Here is a 16,266-nt window from a genome sequence, read left to right as displayed (position 1 = left end):
CCCACTCAGAGGCAGCACATCTGTTAATCACTGCCAACTTAATAAAATTTGGGCATTAGTTGTTTTTTGCTCCGAAACGGGTCAGATTTTCCAGCACGACAAATGACTCCGGAATGAACTTTTTTTTGGACCAAACACCATTTTATTTTCCATCCGACGAGGACCTCTGTATGTCGACTCAAAAAAATGTAATTATCATCCTCGCTTTCCTGATAGATTAATTACCTTTGATTATTTTTCAAAAGTATAATAGTTTTTGGCTTTGGCATCAATTAACATTTTGCCATTTTCCCTTTTCTTAGTGTTCAGATTTTGTCTAGAGCGTCTTTGTGCACTGAGGTGAAAAGAAACGTTTTTGAATTCTCTGGCAAACAATTTCCTCCTGAATTTACAAGGACAAAAATTAAGAAATACAAGAACGTGTGTAGGTAAACAGATAGACAGATAAACAGATAGACTGAAAAAATAAACAGGTGAAAGATGAAACATGCAGAAAATCCAGTAGTGCTGCCTTCAGGTCATGTCACGCCCATGCATCATCCCTATCATAAAGGAAATCATGTTTGGATATTTACTTACATATTTCTGAAAGCCTTCCTCCATTCCTTCCGTCTTGTGTACCCTACCACTCCTCTCTCTCTCTCTCTCTCTCTCTCTCTCTCTCTCTCTCTCTCTCTCTCTCTCTCTCTCTCTCTCTCTCTCTCTCTCTCTCTCTCTCTCTGTACGTATATTCAATCCCTCCTCAAGCTTCAATTGCGTTGCTCTACATCTTCCTTAATCCTCTCCCTTTATCTGTCTGTCTGTCTGTCCGTCTGGCTGTCTTTGTATGTGTCTCTCTCTCTCTCTCTCTCTCTCTCTCTCTCTCTCTCTCTCTCTCTCTCTCTCTCTCTCTCTCTCTCTCTCTCTCTCTCTCTCTCTCTCTCTCTCTCTCTCTCTCTCTCTCTCTCTCTCTCTCTGTTCATTTCTCTCTCTCTCTCCCCGTGGCCTCGAGCACAAACAAGCAAACAGTCCCTGGGCGGTCTGTACAGCCCCGCTCCATCCACCATCTGGCGCCGGCCGGACGCAGCAGCACAAAGCCCCCAGCAGCGAAGCACCGATGTCAACAAAAGCAGAGGCACAGGGTTAAGGGGGAAGAAAAGCTGCACTGACTCAACGCATGATGAGGACGGTGATATTGAGCGAAAACTTAGACGACAGAGGGAAAAAAATAAAAGTAAAGAAGAAAAGTCCGTAAAAGATTTGTCATGTATACTTTGTTTCCAGCATATTACGTACAGTTAAGTCCTTATTTGTTTGTTTATTTGTGTATGTGTGTGTGTGTCTGTGTGTTTGTGGGCGGGGTCTTTCCTATTTTTCCTTCTTACCTTTAGACTCCTTTCCACATTCTCTCTCTCTCTCTCTCTCTCTCTCTCTCTCTCTCTCTCTCTCTCTCTCTCTCTCTCTCTCTCTCTCTCTCTCATGTGATCCAGGCCTGAAGTGCCGATTCTGTGGGCGATATCCTCGGAGCGATACTTGACCTGATGGAGCAGCAGTAGAGGGAGCACGCCTGAGGACTCAGATAGCCACGTGGAATATGAAAATGTTAGGATTGAGTATATTTTTTTGTCCGCATTTCTCGACGGCCTCTTTGTCAAGCTTACTGTTGGTGTCAGCTAATGAGTCCCCGGCAGTAAGTCGCGGAAAGCACCGGCAGCTCGTCATTGAAAGGATTCAGGTGCCGTGACTCATTTTACTTGAAGATTACAACATTTTACTCCGAGTTTGTGGTAGAATGTTCTCGTTGCGTAAAGTATAATATCCGCTTTAGTAGTGGGTGGAATAACGTTGTGTTGCCAATGCGTATGATAGCGATTCTCCTGTTTCGTGTTGGTGATCATAGGTATTGTGGGGCCGTAGTGGTTTGGTTATGTTATGTAAGGAAATGATACAGACCTGTCCTGCCTCGCGTGCCGCTAATAACACCTTTTATAGCCTAAATTAGGGAAGGAAGCGTGTAAAAAAGATAAAGCAAACGATGTACATCAGCAGAGTCACGTGTGATTTGTTAAAAGGTGCGACGATAGGAGAAAAAGAGGCAGTGACAACATAACATCAGCGAGAAGCAAAGTTGTTAAGTTAGAGGCGAGTGATGAATGCCAGAAAGACCCGTGAGGGACGCGTGCAGCACCGAGCAACATTAATGGCTCCAAGAACAATAAATATACAATGACAGTGAAATTTTAACGCATCGTAATTCACCACTAGATAAATTACCTTGCCTATCCTTTATCCGTCCTTGAGTGTATCATTTTATTTCTCTCTCTCTCTCTCTCTCTCTCTCTCTCTCTCTCTCTCTCTCTCTCTCTCTCTCTCTCTCTCTCTCTCTCTCTCTCTCTCTCTCTCTCTCTCTCTCTCTCTCTCATAAATTTTGCCTCCTCCCTTTCCTCCACTTTCATCCATTATCCTGCACGTAAATCTCTTCATCCTTGTGTATTTTTGCTGTCATTATTGTTTTCTTTCTCTGTAGGCTGATGCTGACCCTGATCCATTTTCCTACCTGCACTATCTCCTCCTCCTCATTATACCTACTCGCCCTCGTCCTCCTTCACCTTTTTCATCTCGTCGTCCTTCCCTTCCCTCACCTTTACCGCCTCGTCTTGTTTTTCCTCCCCGTTTTCCTCCCCCAGCACTAACAAAAAGAGCTGGGGTAATGAGTGGGCAGCAGCAGCGTGACTCTGGAAAGCAAGGCGTTGATTGGCTAGTAAGTCCAAGCCTGGGTGGTGTTGTCACGGCTTCGTTGCATCACCGCGGCTGCGAGAGAGAGAGAGAGAGAGAGAGAGAGAGAGAGAGAGAGAGAGAGAGAGAGAGAGAGAGAGAGAGAGAGAGAGAGAGAGAGAGAGAGAGGGAAGGTGCATTAAGTAGCTCTGTGGAAGCTGAATACTGAGAAAGACACACACACACACACACACACACACACACACACACACACACACACACACACACACACACACACACACACACACACACACACACACACACACACACACACACACACACACACACACACACACACACACACACATATATACATACACTCGCATACACTCACATTTTTATAAGTGAAAAAAGTCGTTCCAAATGCATTCGAGTTTCTTTACATACATATTTAGTGTTAAATAATTCCGTTTGTCATCAGAGTATGATGTTGTTCACTGTTGTAATTTTTTCTTCGTCTTCCACTCCTCGTCACAATTCTATTCTCGTCGCCGCGCCTTCCTCCCTTCACTGCCTCACCCCTCATTCTGTCTGCTCCCCCACCCCCACCTCCCCTCACACTACGCCCCGTCCCTTTTCAAGCCTCCTCAGTTTCGCTTCATGCTCTCTCGTCATCACGTATCTTATCACTATACGCAACTCTCTCTCTCTCTCTCTCTCTCTCTCTCTCTCTCTCTCTCTCTCTCTCTCTCTCTCTCTCTCTCTCTCTCTCTCTCTCTCTCTCTCTCTCTCTCTCTCTCTCTCTCTCTCTCTAGTTTATTAACACTGTTGCAATAAGTGTAAGTCGCTCATACAGCATGATAAGGCATTGAACATTACGCGGCCATCATCATGAATCAAGCCTTTTGTAGCTGTGGACGGTAATCATAGTGTGAATACAAATCCTTCATTCCGTCGGTCTGTCCTTCGGGGAAATTATGACCAAAAAAAAAAAAAAATAGCGTGAAATGTAATAGGAAAGATGGCGTTCGTTTCGTGTGTGTGTGTGTGTGTGTGTGTGTGTGTGTGTGTGTGTGTGTGTGTGTGTGTGTGTGTGTGTGTGTGTATGTGTGTGTCAGGAATATATTTTTTAGAAAACAATCCAAATGGTGTTTGCTGTCTTCGATTCTTCTTGTTATAAACTGATTAAAGTCAATACATAAATCAACCCTCCTCGTGTCGTATATTCTTTCTTCAGATGCTCTATCCGCCAATGATGTAGAATTCATGAGGCGGTGAAAAGTGCATACGAACATACATAAGACGTAAAACTCGTGTCTGACTACAATGGGTAATACCGTAAAACATCAGTGTGGCAGATGACGGAACCATCTCAACAAAGGGTGATTTAAATATCATGCAAGTATATTATCCGTCAGACCTGGATATTAAATGAGAGCGACGGAAGAAAAGATGAAAGTAAGGAAGAGGTGAAGTGTGTGGCAGGGGAGGGAGAGAGGGAGAGGTGAAGAACAACAGTCATTACAAAGAGCGAGTTATTAAAGCTTCAAAACAACGTCACTCGAGCTTCCACCAGCATCCCTAATAACCAGTTCCCGTTTTCTTTGCTTACGCTCCGTGGCTTCCGCTCTCTTCTCTCTCTCTCTCTCTCTCTCTCTCTCTCTCTCTCTCTCTCTCTCTCTCTCTCTCTCTCTCTCTCTCTCTCTCTCTCTCTCTCTCTCTCTCTCTCTCTCTCTCTCTCTCTCTCTCTTTCCCTTCGTCATAGTTTTTCCCTGCCTTCTCTCTCTCCTCTTGCCTCCTAACGTCTTGATACTCCTTTCCTTCTGTGACCTCCCTTAGCTCATTAACATTCTCCTCATTCTTCCTCTTGTCTTCTTGACGGTTCTCCTTTTCCGTTTGATGCATCTTTTTCCTTCCATATATTTCTACATTTTTTTTACTACTCCACCTCCTCTTCTCCTCCTCCTCTCCACTTCCTTTTCCAACATCTTTTTGCTATTTCTGCTCTATCATCACCATTAGTTTTACTACCGTCTTCTCCTCCTCCTCCTCCTCCTGCTGCTAGTCCTTCCCTCCCTCTTTCACCTTTTATATCTTTTCTATGCTTCTCTTCCTTCTTCTTTTGGTGGCTGTGATTGGGATGACTTAAAAGAAGAGGTCTGCCTTGGTCATCTTTGTGATGGCTGCTGCAGCTTGCCCGCAGAGACTCCACGGGCTGAGATGAAGGGAGCAGCGGACAGAGAAACACGATGGAAAGGATGGAAGAGAAGGTTAAAAGAACAAAGACATTATTATCTTGTCTCATGAATTTAGATTTTGTTGGGAATTTGCCTGTAGTGAGATGTTATACAATATGTGTTACTGAAAAGACCAAAAGGAAAGGGGTTTATGAAATGCTGAAATGTGGTAAGGAGTATTGCGTGTATATAAGACCTAACATGATTAAGTGGCCGTATCATGCCACGGTTTTGTGATCTTTCACGGGAAGTGCATAGGATTGGAAGCTTAGAAATCTATCAGTCTCTCTTTTCTTGTCGAAACTACATTTTTTTTTCAGCTTCACGTTCACGTTTTTATCTGACGTGTGTGTGTGTGTGTGTGTGTGTGTGTGTGTGTGTGTGTGTGTGTGTGTGTGTGTGTGTGTGTGTGTGTGTGTGTCTTCGTTGTCTGAAGCAACTAACATAGCCAGCAAGTTTTTTACATTATTACCTCGGGGAAAAAAATATACATATTACCCAGTGATTAAAAAAAGAAAAGAGGGAAAGAACCCAAGTGGCGGAAGTTTTCCCTAGAGAAGTATTCGTGTCAACTTCCTTCTTCTGGAGCTGGAATGGAGGCTCCGGATGCTGATTACTGCCGTTATTTCATTACCCCTCTTGTGACCCTCGACCTCTGAAAGCTTGTGGTTATGACCCTGTTTGTAGGGGTCACACAAGGGTCACATGGGGTCACACGGGTCCCCAGAGCGCATCTTGTTACTACTGTGACCTCAAGATTGCTAAGTGTGCGTGCGTGCGTGCGGGCAGGAGGAAGATGAAGGGTCGGTCGATCATTGGTTGAGGCAAACTGAGTTAAAGGGAAAGGGGGGAGGAGGGAGTTAAGTGGAGTTTGTCAGAGAATGTTTTTTTGCTAAGTTGATAACATTGTTTTGTGTTTATCAAGTTGATTAGAGGTGATACACGCTGTGCTGGTTTATATGTTTGTTTTGCGTGTCTGTCCACCCATCTATCGGTATATCTTCCTGTGTGTGTATCTGTCTGTCCCTTTGTCTATAGGTGTGTGCATCTGTCTGTATTTATGTATATGTATGTATGTATGTAGGTATGTATTTATGTATGTATGTATGAATGCCTGCAAGTTAGTCATTTAGCTTCTCTGTTTCTTGTGTCATTTCTCTATGGCACTCCAGTCAATACGAGACCAAATAAGGCCATTCGTCTAGATTACATGATGAAAGGCTTGGTATTGAGTTACTGCCCGACACATACCGATAAAATAACATCGGAGGCTTTCCTGATACCTAAGCGAGAGTCGAGTCCACCTGTCAACCCACCTACACATACACACACACACACACACACACACACACATACACATACAAAGAGGTTTAGATATTGTGAGAGTTTTGAATATACTAAGAATTATATTGTATGTATTATTTAATATTTAATATGCTGTTGTTCTGATATTTTTCTGTCTTAGCTGTGTCTCGTTCAGCTTCCCTTTGAAGAGGGGAGGAAACGGGGCCCTCATAAGGCAAGACGCTGAGCCGTCGCAGATTAAGGAAGATTGGACTCTGGCACAAACAACTTTAATTAATTTTCCACCTTTCCGCAGGTATCACTTTGCCTTTTGGCCGTTGTTAGATACAGGGATAGGGAAGAGAGGACCAGGTAAAGGTCCGAGGTGTGTGTGAGGATATCAGTAGAGATAGGGAGGTGAAGCTCGATATGGGAATGTGTGAATGAAGATGGGAATGTACGTAAGGGAGACTGTCGCCGTGACCTTCGCATGCCGGTGTCCTGTTGTCAGGTGTGTACCAGGCTTGTCCTCACCTTATCTCGCTTTGTCTCAGTTTCCTTTGTTTTGAGCGAGTCTTCACTCTCTTGAACCTCGAATGATTGATCGAGTTGAGTTTTGACGCAGTCATCGTAAAAGTAGAAATGTGTGTCTTGCATAAGTAAATCTGTGAACACGAGTAACTCTTTCAGTGCATTTTTATGATTAATTTATTTTGTATGTTTTGAGCACACAGTGAATAAAGTAAATGTTTTGAGTCGACGCAAAGTAATACTCTTTTAGGATAATCCAGCAGTCACTAACATGAAGTGTCTGAAACTGTGTGTGAGGCAGCATAGGATTGTATTATTATTATAAAGCGTGGGAGTGGTTTGTTTGGGAAAACTGCAGAACACTGAAAAATATTCTGAGATGTGAGGAGTGCATAGGTCTGGTTTCACAGATATTCTTTTTTACAAATATCCTTGTTAAAACAGAACAAACAGAGCAGAAGAGTGGCAATTAAAAAACTGGAAAACTACACTGGCTACGCATCGCACCGTTATGGACGCAGAGGTGGCGCCTTGCTCTTTCTCACGTGAAATTCATGTTATAAAAGAGATTAATTTGTCACGATTTTGGATGCTTTTTTTTTTTCTCGTTTCAGTCAACCGTGAATCTTTTTAACAAACAAAAGTACAAAACAAAGCCCTGAAATATTTTTTGACTTTGATATCACACTAAAAATATAATGTTATATTGTACCTATTACTCTTTTGCCTTTGATGTTAAGGCCTGTTAAAAAAAAAATAGCAACTGTGAAATGTAAGTAAAGCAAGAAAGGGGAGCCTTGCAGTGGAAAAAAACAACCGTTGATATAGGAATGGATAAGCAGATATTGTGGCTGCGTATATGTAAGTGGATAAAATGTTAGAGCATAATATTTACGAAGAGATATGAACAATCTTGAGAGCCTGTCTACTGAAATCGTGGCAGTATTGTAAAACATGTTTGGATAAAGCTTGGTTATGTGCAGGCCAATGGCAAACTGCATAATGTAGCACAAATGTAAAAGCACACACACACACACACACACACACACACACACACACACACACACACACACACACACACACACACACACACACACACACACACACACACACACACACACACACACACACACACACACACATACACACATCACAAACACAAACACACACAAACTAATCTCTCCATGCCACACATACCTCTCCAACTTCGTGCAAATACATAAATATTAGCTAACTCCCACATCTCCCTCCACACCCACCCCCCAAAAACCTGGCGAGTTTTCCCACGCCGTAGACTTGATGCTGAGGCTCTTGCGAAGGCTCCTTAAGAATCACAATGGCTGGTCACGTCGCTGGGAGCAACAGGAGGCGGCACCCGAGACCGTGCAAACAGTGCTATTGTTACCTTGACGGTCGGGGTGATACGGTGCTGCGCCGCCGCTATGGAGACGCTCTTGGGTGTGTAGAAGGTGGAGGAGGAGGTGCGGGAGGGACCGAGGTACATTATTATCGTGGATTGGAATGTGTGAGGTTTCTTTTGGTGTCGTTAACCAATTACGTGATCATTGCTTCATGCGTGAGTATAGGAATTTAGTGCATTACATGTTTCTCTTTTATGTTCGTAGCTCAGGCGTACTTGCGTAATCTTTATTGAAATTTCTTATCAGCAATGGAAATGTTGGATCATAATAGCATTTGTGTGAACCCTGTAACAGTCAGTGCATTTGGCCACGCAAACAGCCCAATAAATAGTCTCGCTCGCCTTGCTCGTCACAAACTTCTCGGTGCAAGATGATGTCGCGGGAAGGGCGGAGCGCTCTCATGAGTCCCAGGCAAGTTCGTTTACCGGTGTGGGCGGGAGGCTGGAGGTCCCTCGGGTAGGACAGCTCCCCGCCACTTCATCCTTGGGTATCGTTCCTGACCCGCCACCGAGAGCCCGGAGAAGGGGTGGGGGCAGCGAAAACCCCGACCATTGAGAGGGAGTCACGGCGGCAATGTTTTCACGCCGCGCTGTGTGCTGCTGTGTTGCTGGTAAGTGGTGGTGATTCCAGAGAGAGAGAGAGAGAGAGAGAGAGAGAGAGAGAGAGAGAGAGAGAGAGAGAGAGAGAGAGAGAGAGAGAGAGAGAGAATTGTTGACATCATGAATACTGAGACTCGTTTTCATATTTGTCAGGATCTGGCCAGTAACTCTTTATGTGTGTCCCATCAATGACTTTGTAGTTTCTCTTTCATTGCCCTTCGAGGAAACGAATGGTGGGGATGAAGGCGCTGCTGGTGGAAGGTTCAAGCGCTCCCTCAACCTCGCTGACGGATGTTGGGTTGTAATGCGTCGCCGCAGCACGGGGAAGGTTGTGTGATACTTCCCAAGGGTGTACTTTTAACATCTTTATATACACGTGTGTAGTAATAATGTCCTCGGAGTTTTCCCGGTATGCTTTGCCAGAAATAAAACTGTATGACGTCTGTGAGTGGCTTTCCAACCTGGATGGGTGCTGAACAATGCTCAGATCGGTTTTCTTAGCCTGGAAGGGTGTCTGGAGAGGTTTACCCATTATCCTGAGGCACAAAGTCACTGTGTTGTTCACGTATTCCTGTTGCTTCACTTTGTTATCTCTGTGGTACTTGTTTAAGATTAGTGGAAGAACAGCTGCAGTGAGGCGACTGCAAGGAACAACCCGCGCCACCGTCACCACCACTACGGTATTACGTCATAAAGAGACAGTAGAAAACTAACCAGTCTTGTCGATTCCAACATTTTTTTCAGTAGTTAATAAAACGTGTCTTTGGAATAGATCCCTTTCATAGAACTTGTTATTGTACGTGTATATATATATATATATATATATATATATATATATATATATATATATATATATATATATATATATATATATATATATATATATATATATATATATATATATATATATATTATGTAATATTTTCCTAATTTCATGAAGCTTGTTCCCGTACTGTTGAAAATCCTTCATGCTTATCAGTATATTCTTTTCATATATTCTACGTTTTCTCCTTCATATTGCATTGTATTGAACAATCTCCCCTGATATTTACTTCGTCCAGTGGAAAAATGCGGATCTCTGAGGAAGGGGAGGCGAAGGGAACGGAGGAAACATATTGCTCTCGCTGGCCAGCGTCAGAAATTCTAGCATGCATATTTTCTTCCGGTTTCTCGTTTTCTTTGTCATTACTTTCTTCCACCCCAATCTCTCTCTCTCTCTCTCTCTCTCTCTCTCTCTCTCTCTCTCTCTCTCTCTCTCTCTCTCTCTCTCTCTCTCTCTTTCTCTCAGTACTCTTGCTCTTTCTGTCATTGTGTCGACCATCCCTTTCTTTTCTGGGTTTTCATTTCCCAGTTTCTTTATTTTCCGCAGTATTTATGAACGCAGGTGCACTCCTTTTATACACACAAAAGTGCGTTATATTACTCTTTCCTCCAATTTTCCATCACTCCTGTTGTACCTCCAACCCTTCCTCCATCACTGCTCCTTTCCTTTCGTCTCTCCTTCCACCCACTTTCCTCCGTCCTCAAGCATCGTGCCCTCAGCAATATAATGTCACTATCAGCAGGAAGGAACTCAATATACTCCTACAATTTTCCTTCTGCTTTGTATTTCTTCATATATTGAATTTCTCTTTGACGTATTGGTCCTTAGAGGTCTTCAGATCCTCATATAGATAAACTAGGAGACGTCTGAAGTGCATCACGTGAGAGGTGCAACTCAATCCCACGTGGAGTGTGCTTCAAACCATCATGTGTCACCGCGCTGGGAGTCACGTTATAGCCTCGTGAAGTAGTGTGTAAAAGAGCACTGTCGGTAGCCACATACTCCACGCTTCCCTGATCAAATAACGCGCCACGCTTCTTCTCACAATAAACAAGACCTTCATATGTCTTTTCCAGGTAACTTCAACCATCCTCCGCCTCTGCCTTCCCCCTTCACGTACGCATGTAGCTCCTCTCAGAACTGAAAACTAAAGCTTCCTTGACTGTCTAGTAATGAATCAGAATCGTAGCCCATAAAGAACTATTTTGTCCTGATATCGCCCATGATAACGGGATCTGGAAGTCAGCAGGTGGAAGGGGAATCCTGTAAGAGATGTGGAAATGCTGAAGAATGGTTTCCGCAATCTGCCATTGTGACACCCTTTCGTTTCTCTCTCTCTCTCTCTCTCTCTCTCTCTCTCTCTCTCTCTCTCTCTCTCTCTCTCTCTGTCTCTGTCTCTGTTTCTGTCTCTCTCTCGTCTAGTGAAATATTTATGGAGTGATTTTCTATGCACTTTCAAATATTAATGTGACATTTGTTATTTCTTTTATTTTGGAAGTTATGTTGATTCTCAAAAAGATATTCATTTGGAATTGTAACCTATCTCTCTCTCTCTCTCTCTCTCTCTCTCTCTCTCTCTCTCTCTCTCTCTCTCTCTCTCTCTCTCTCTCTCTCTCTCTCTCTCTCTCTCTCTCTCTCTCTCTCTCTCTCTCTCTCTCTCTCTCTCTCTCTCTCTTGATATTCGTCTTTCCTTTCTTTCTCCTCCCTTTTCTCTCTTTGGTCAACGTTCGCTATCGTCGTCTGTCTGTCTCGCGGACAATTCAGTGCAAAAAGCTTTCATGATATTTGTGTGGCATCGTCCAGTAAATCTGTGTGTGTGTGTGTGTGTGTGTGTGTGTGTGTGTGTGTGTGTGTGTGTGTGTGTGTGTGTGTGTGTGTGTGTGTGTGTGTGTGCGTGTGCTCTGAATACAGAAAGGTAACTGCAGAACACTCTCTTCTCTTTCTCTTTTGCCCGCATTCCTCCCTTCCCGACGATAACCTGATTCCGACTCTAATTTTCAAGACATTGGTTTCAAATGTAGCCTTCTGGCAGGGGAAGTGGAAGTGGTGGTGGTGGTGGTGGTGGTGGTGGTGGCGGTGGTGGTGGTAATGATGAGGATGGCAGTGCAGATGGTAGTAGCAACGTATGTGGTCTTGGTCATGGTGAATTAAAGAGAATGTGCACACTAAGGGATTAGGAGAGCAGTGAAGAGGGAAGGAAAAAGAAAAAAAAATGTATTGTTTCTTTTGTGTACTGCTAGCTTTTAATTGTTGTGTCATTACTGAGAAGAGAAAGTCATATACGTGGCAGTTATTTTTACAACCTCCTCCTCCTGCTACTCTTCCTCCTTCTCCTCCTCCTCCTCCTCCTCCTCTTGTTTTTTTTTGTTCTTGTTCTTGTTCTTCTTATTCTTCTTGTTCTCCTCCTCCTCCTCCTCCTCCTCCTCCTCCTCCTCCTCCTCCTCCTCCTCCTCCTCCTCCTCCTCCTCCTCCTCCTCCTCCTTCTTTTGTCTTATCTCCATCATTATCATGACAATTACACCTGCCTCTACACTAAAGTTTAATTCTTGTCTTCCATCAGGCGAGCGTACCGTGAGGGGCAGATCCGCCTCGCTCGTTAGGTAAGTACAGACAGCAGGCGATGGATGATGCGGGTTATGGTTCAAGGACTTTACTAGGGAACTGCTTATGATTTGTTCACGAAGCCGCTTTGTGCTAGTATTTAAAGGCTATTTTCTGAGTAATTGACGTTCGATTATAGAAATTTGTTGTAAGATTGGGATATACTTTGCTTTTGGCTTCTCAGTGATTTAATTAGTTTAGTTATTTATTAGTTATGCGTGTTAAGAAGTGATGTTTCAAGTGAATATTTTGTATATAGTATAATGCTTCCATAGTGACGATCTATTTGATTGATATCTTAGGGGCGCCGGAAATTGTTTACTAAAGTCTGGTATTCTAAGAAACAGAAGCTCTGTTGCTTGAATATTGGCCACAATTCCCAAAAGAGACTGGCCGACGGTTTCGAATCCTTGGATAAATGATGCAGTCAGTGCAGCTTTGCGTGACCATAAGGTCTTTCTGGTAACTCCTCCCACGTCACACGCACGCGCGCGCACCTACACACACACACACACACACACACACACACACACACACACACACACACACACACACACACACACACACACACACACACACACACACACACACACACACACACACACACACACACACACAGTATCTCACGCCGGTCCACATGGGAATTCATCGTGCACTTCTCACGCGTAATACGTAAATGTCTTTTACAAAAGGTTTTGGTACGTATAGGAAGGTAGCAAGTGGGGATTCAACATTCACTCTTGTCTCTAAAGAGCGAAACTGATTAACATTGATTTTAAGGCTCCGGAAAAAAAAGTGGGAAATGAATGAAAATTTCCAGAAATATCCATAACTCATTAGATCGCGGAAAAAAAGTTCAGCATTGGGTCACCTGAGCACCAGCGTAATTAATTTGGTTACTAGGTAAAAAAATACTTTTATTCACTTCGATAAAAAGAGATGAAACCAGCACGCCGACATTAAGCTGCCAGTGTGCGGCGACTGCCACCGGTAACCTGCCACCACGAAGCAGCAACATTCAGCTCTGTGTCCCCACCACCCATCCCTGTATCTTTGTCGCCCACCACGCAGCTCTGTGTTCTGGTAGCTATTCCTGTGTCACGGTAACCACAACTACATCCTCGCTTTTCAGTATTACTTCCTCGTAACCCAGCACTCCATCCCTCGCTACCGTCTTTCAGAACACCTGGATGTACACAACAAGTGCAGAAAGTGACTAAAGACACTGGGACAACAAAGCCTCTGTGGGGTGCTGAAGATCTCTTGACTCAACCTTGACTCACCCGTACCACGCCACTAATGGTGGAAACCTGAGCCGCCAGCACTGCCAGCGTTAAAGATTCCCGATAAGGGGCAAACCTGTCTACTTTTATGACTCGGGAATTTACTCTCTTCGTTTAAACATCACTTGGCGGCAAAGTGACAGCTGTCATTCCTCGCCTGTCACCGTCCGATGCTGAATTTGGATTGATGGACGATCAGAATAGAAGAGAGCAAATTTTCAACACTCAAACACGTTCCTTGACTTCTGTGGGTGATTTTCGATTACAGACACACTCATGAAGCACGTTAATTATGGATTTTAATAGATACTAACTTAACTACGGACGGTCCGGGTGGTTAGATTGGCTAGCAAGGCTTCAAACATAGGCCAGAGCAATCTCTTAAATTAATGGTCAAGAGTTTTCGTGTCGTTCATCATTATGCCTTCAAGAGGTATAATCGCTTGATAAGGGTAAGGTCAGTCAGACAAATTATTTACTAAAAGAAGCAGAAGGTGGGGAAAATATGGACTGAGAGAGAGAGAGAGAGAGAGAGAGAGAGAGAGAGAGAGAGAGAGAGAGAGAGAGAGAGAGAGAGAGAGACAGAGAGAGAGTCAAGGAGACAAAGAATTGGATAAAGGATTGCTTCACGTGACACCAAAGGGACCAAATACGAACTCTATACAAAAGCTGGAAAAGAAAAACGCAGCACAAGGGGTAAGGGAGGATGGAGGGGGAATATAAAGCACGAAAATTCTCTGCCTTGAAGGGGAGGAGGAGGAAAAAAGTGAGGGGAAGGTTAAAAACTAACAGAAAGTAGAGCAAGAAGTGAATGCAGAAGGACCCTTTGAAGAGAGAGAGAGAGAGAGAGAGAGAGAGAGAGAGAGAGAGAGAGAGAGAGAGAGAGAGAGAGAGAGAGAGAGAGAGTTTGGCGTATCGGATTAGGTGGAAAAAATGTTTTCAGAAAATGGGCTTTTGAATAGGAAGGAACAAATACCATAGAAAAATGGCGTAATTAGTTCAATAACAAGATATTCTGGGAAATATGTAGTGGCTGCTAGTGTATGTGTGTAGGTACGAGAGGCAAGGATGTCCACCATATCAGTATTTGGCATTTCTTTATTTAGTGTCTTGGAAAAAAAAAAAAAGAGGTACTGGACTGATTATGATTAGTTCCTGGAATGGCTAATATAATGACAGGAAGAAATGACTAGCATGTCACTCGCCTTTGAGATGAACTGAAAGTGAATACAAAACAACACTCTTGAGGAAGGAAGAGGCATGCATGACCGCGAGAGAAGTATTGTTTGTTAAATTCACAAGAACTGAGTGTTTCGTTGCTATGTCAAGCCGTGGAAATTAAAGCTCAAGTTTTTATTGGTAGGCTTCAGACCCTCCGTTGAGAGAAATTTCTCGCTTCAATTGAATAACAAAGAAGATGTTCTGATGATTATTCACAAAAAGAAAATTGTTCCATATCGGTTATTGTTTATTGGTAGTTGGAAGTAGAGTGTACCAGGAGACAACTGATGGCTTGCGGCGACACGTGTGTGAGACAGCGAAGGCCGTGCACTGTCTGGCCGGCCACTGTTATTATTATATTATTATTATTATTATTATTATTATTATTATTATTATTATTATTATTATTATTATTATTACTATTACTTTTATAGGTATTCCGTTGTTATTACTACTATTACTGCTACTGCTGCTGCTATTACTATCATTATTGTTATTATTATCACTGTTATCATTATATCAATATTATTATTATCATCATTAAAATTATTATTTAACATATACTTATTTTTTATACAAGTTCTTTTACCTTGCACATGGTGTTCAGTAACTAATTAATATATCATAAAGAAGTAATACAGTGGCCCTGCAGCACATTGATAGCATAACAGGTACATAATTACAAATGCCAATTACTGTTGGAAAGTTATGCGCAGAGGGAAATAAGAGTGTAAGCAATACGTGGGACAGAGAAGTATTCCGTATGTGTGGGGGAAAAATATTCACTGAAAACTTGAAATAAAGTCAAATAATCTTGAAGTCGATGGAGGGAGAGGGGGTACTCACAGTCCTTGCTAAGCCTGCGGGCTGACACGGGAACCTGACTTTGTGTGAGAAACTGTAAGGAAAAGATCTGTGCTTTGTTGTGAAATATCTTATGGCGCAGAAAGAGTTTATAGTGAAGGACATTAGTTGCAGAGTTAATTGAGGCAGGTGGTGGAGGAAATGAAACGAGATGTCTCTTGCAAGCATTGACTTTCAGGAAATTGTAAGATACATTTTTAAATATAAATTGTGCGAAGGAAAGCAAATGTAAAATAGAGAGCGGAATATATGCTTTTGGTTGTCTTAATAGAGAAACAGATCGTATTCATTATGTGCACCACTTCAGAATTATGCTGTAAACTGTAATTCGGCCTCAGATAAGGCACGGGGAGCAATGAACGGACATCGAAACCCTTCTATTATCCCATGCAATTTAATGATAATCGTTCGTTATGGATTACAATATTACGTTCAAACATGATCTACTGAATTATGGCGCGAGTGAGCCTCTTCCCACCTGCTCACTGATCCCGCCGCCCCCCCACCCCCCTCCCTTCCCCACATCTCCCCCACTTTTGCCCTGCTTCCTTCCCATACCGCTTTCCCTCCCATCCCATCCGCCGTGCCTCCCTCGCCGTGTGTTGCCGGGCGGGAGGGTCGCGTGCCGGGCGCTCGTCCCTCAGGAGGCCCGGTAACCCCGCTATCATGACCCAGTAATGTCCTGCTCCCGCTGCCCACGCCGAAGGT

At 43.3% G+C, this 16,266-nt stretch overlaps 1 long non-coding RNA gene across 1 annotated transcript in view; it reads left to right on the top strand.

Annotated features, from left to right (window-relative positions):
* LOC135112566 (uncharacterized) overlaps positions 1-12,281 on the top strand; it is a 169,620-nt gene extending 157,339 nt beyond the window's left edge. The window contains exon 6 of the long non-coding RNA XR_010274467.1: positions 12,150-12,281. This is a non-coding gene — a long non-coding RNA (uncharacterized LOC135112566). The remainder of the gene's footprint in view (positions 1-12,149) is intronic.
* Positions 12,282-16,266: the final 3,985 nt, after the last annotated feature.

The sequence above is a fragment of the Scylla paramamosain genome, chromosome 24 (genome assembly GCF_035594125.1).
Source record: "Scylla paramamosain isolate STU-SP2022 chromosome 24, ASM3559412v1, whole genome shotgun sequence".
Lineage (NCBI taxonomy): Eukaryota > Metazoa > Arthropoda > Malacostraca > Decapoda > Portunidae > Scylla > Scylla paramamosain.
Note: the sequence above shows the minus strand (reverse complement) of the source record. Positions and strands in the feature narration are given on the sequence as shown.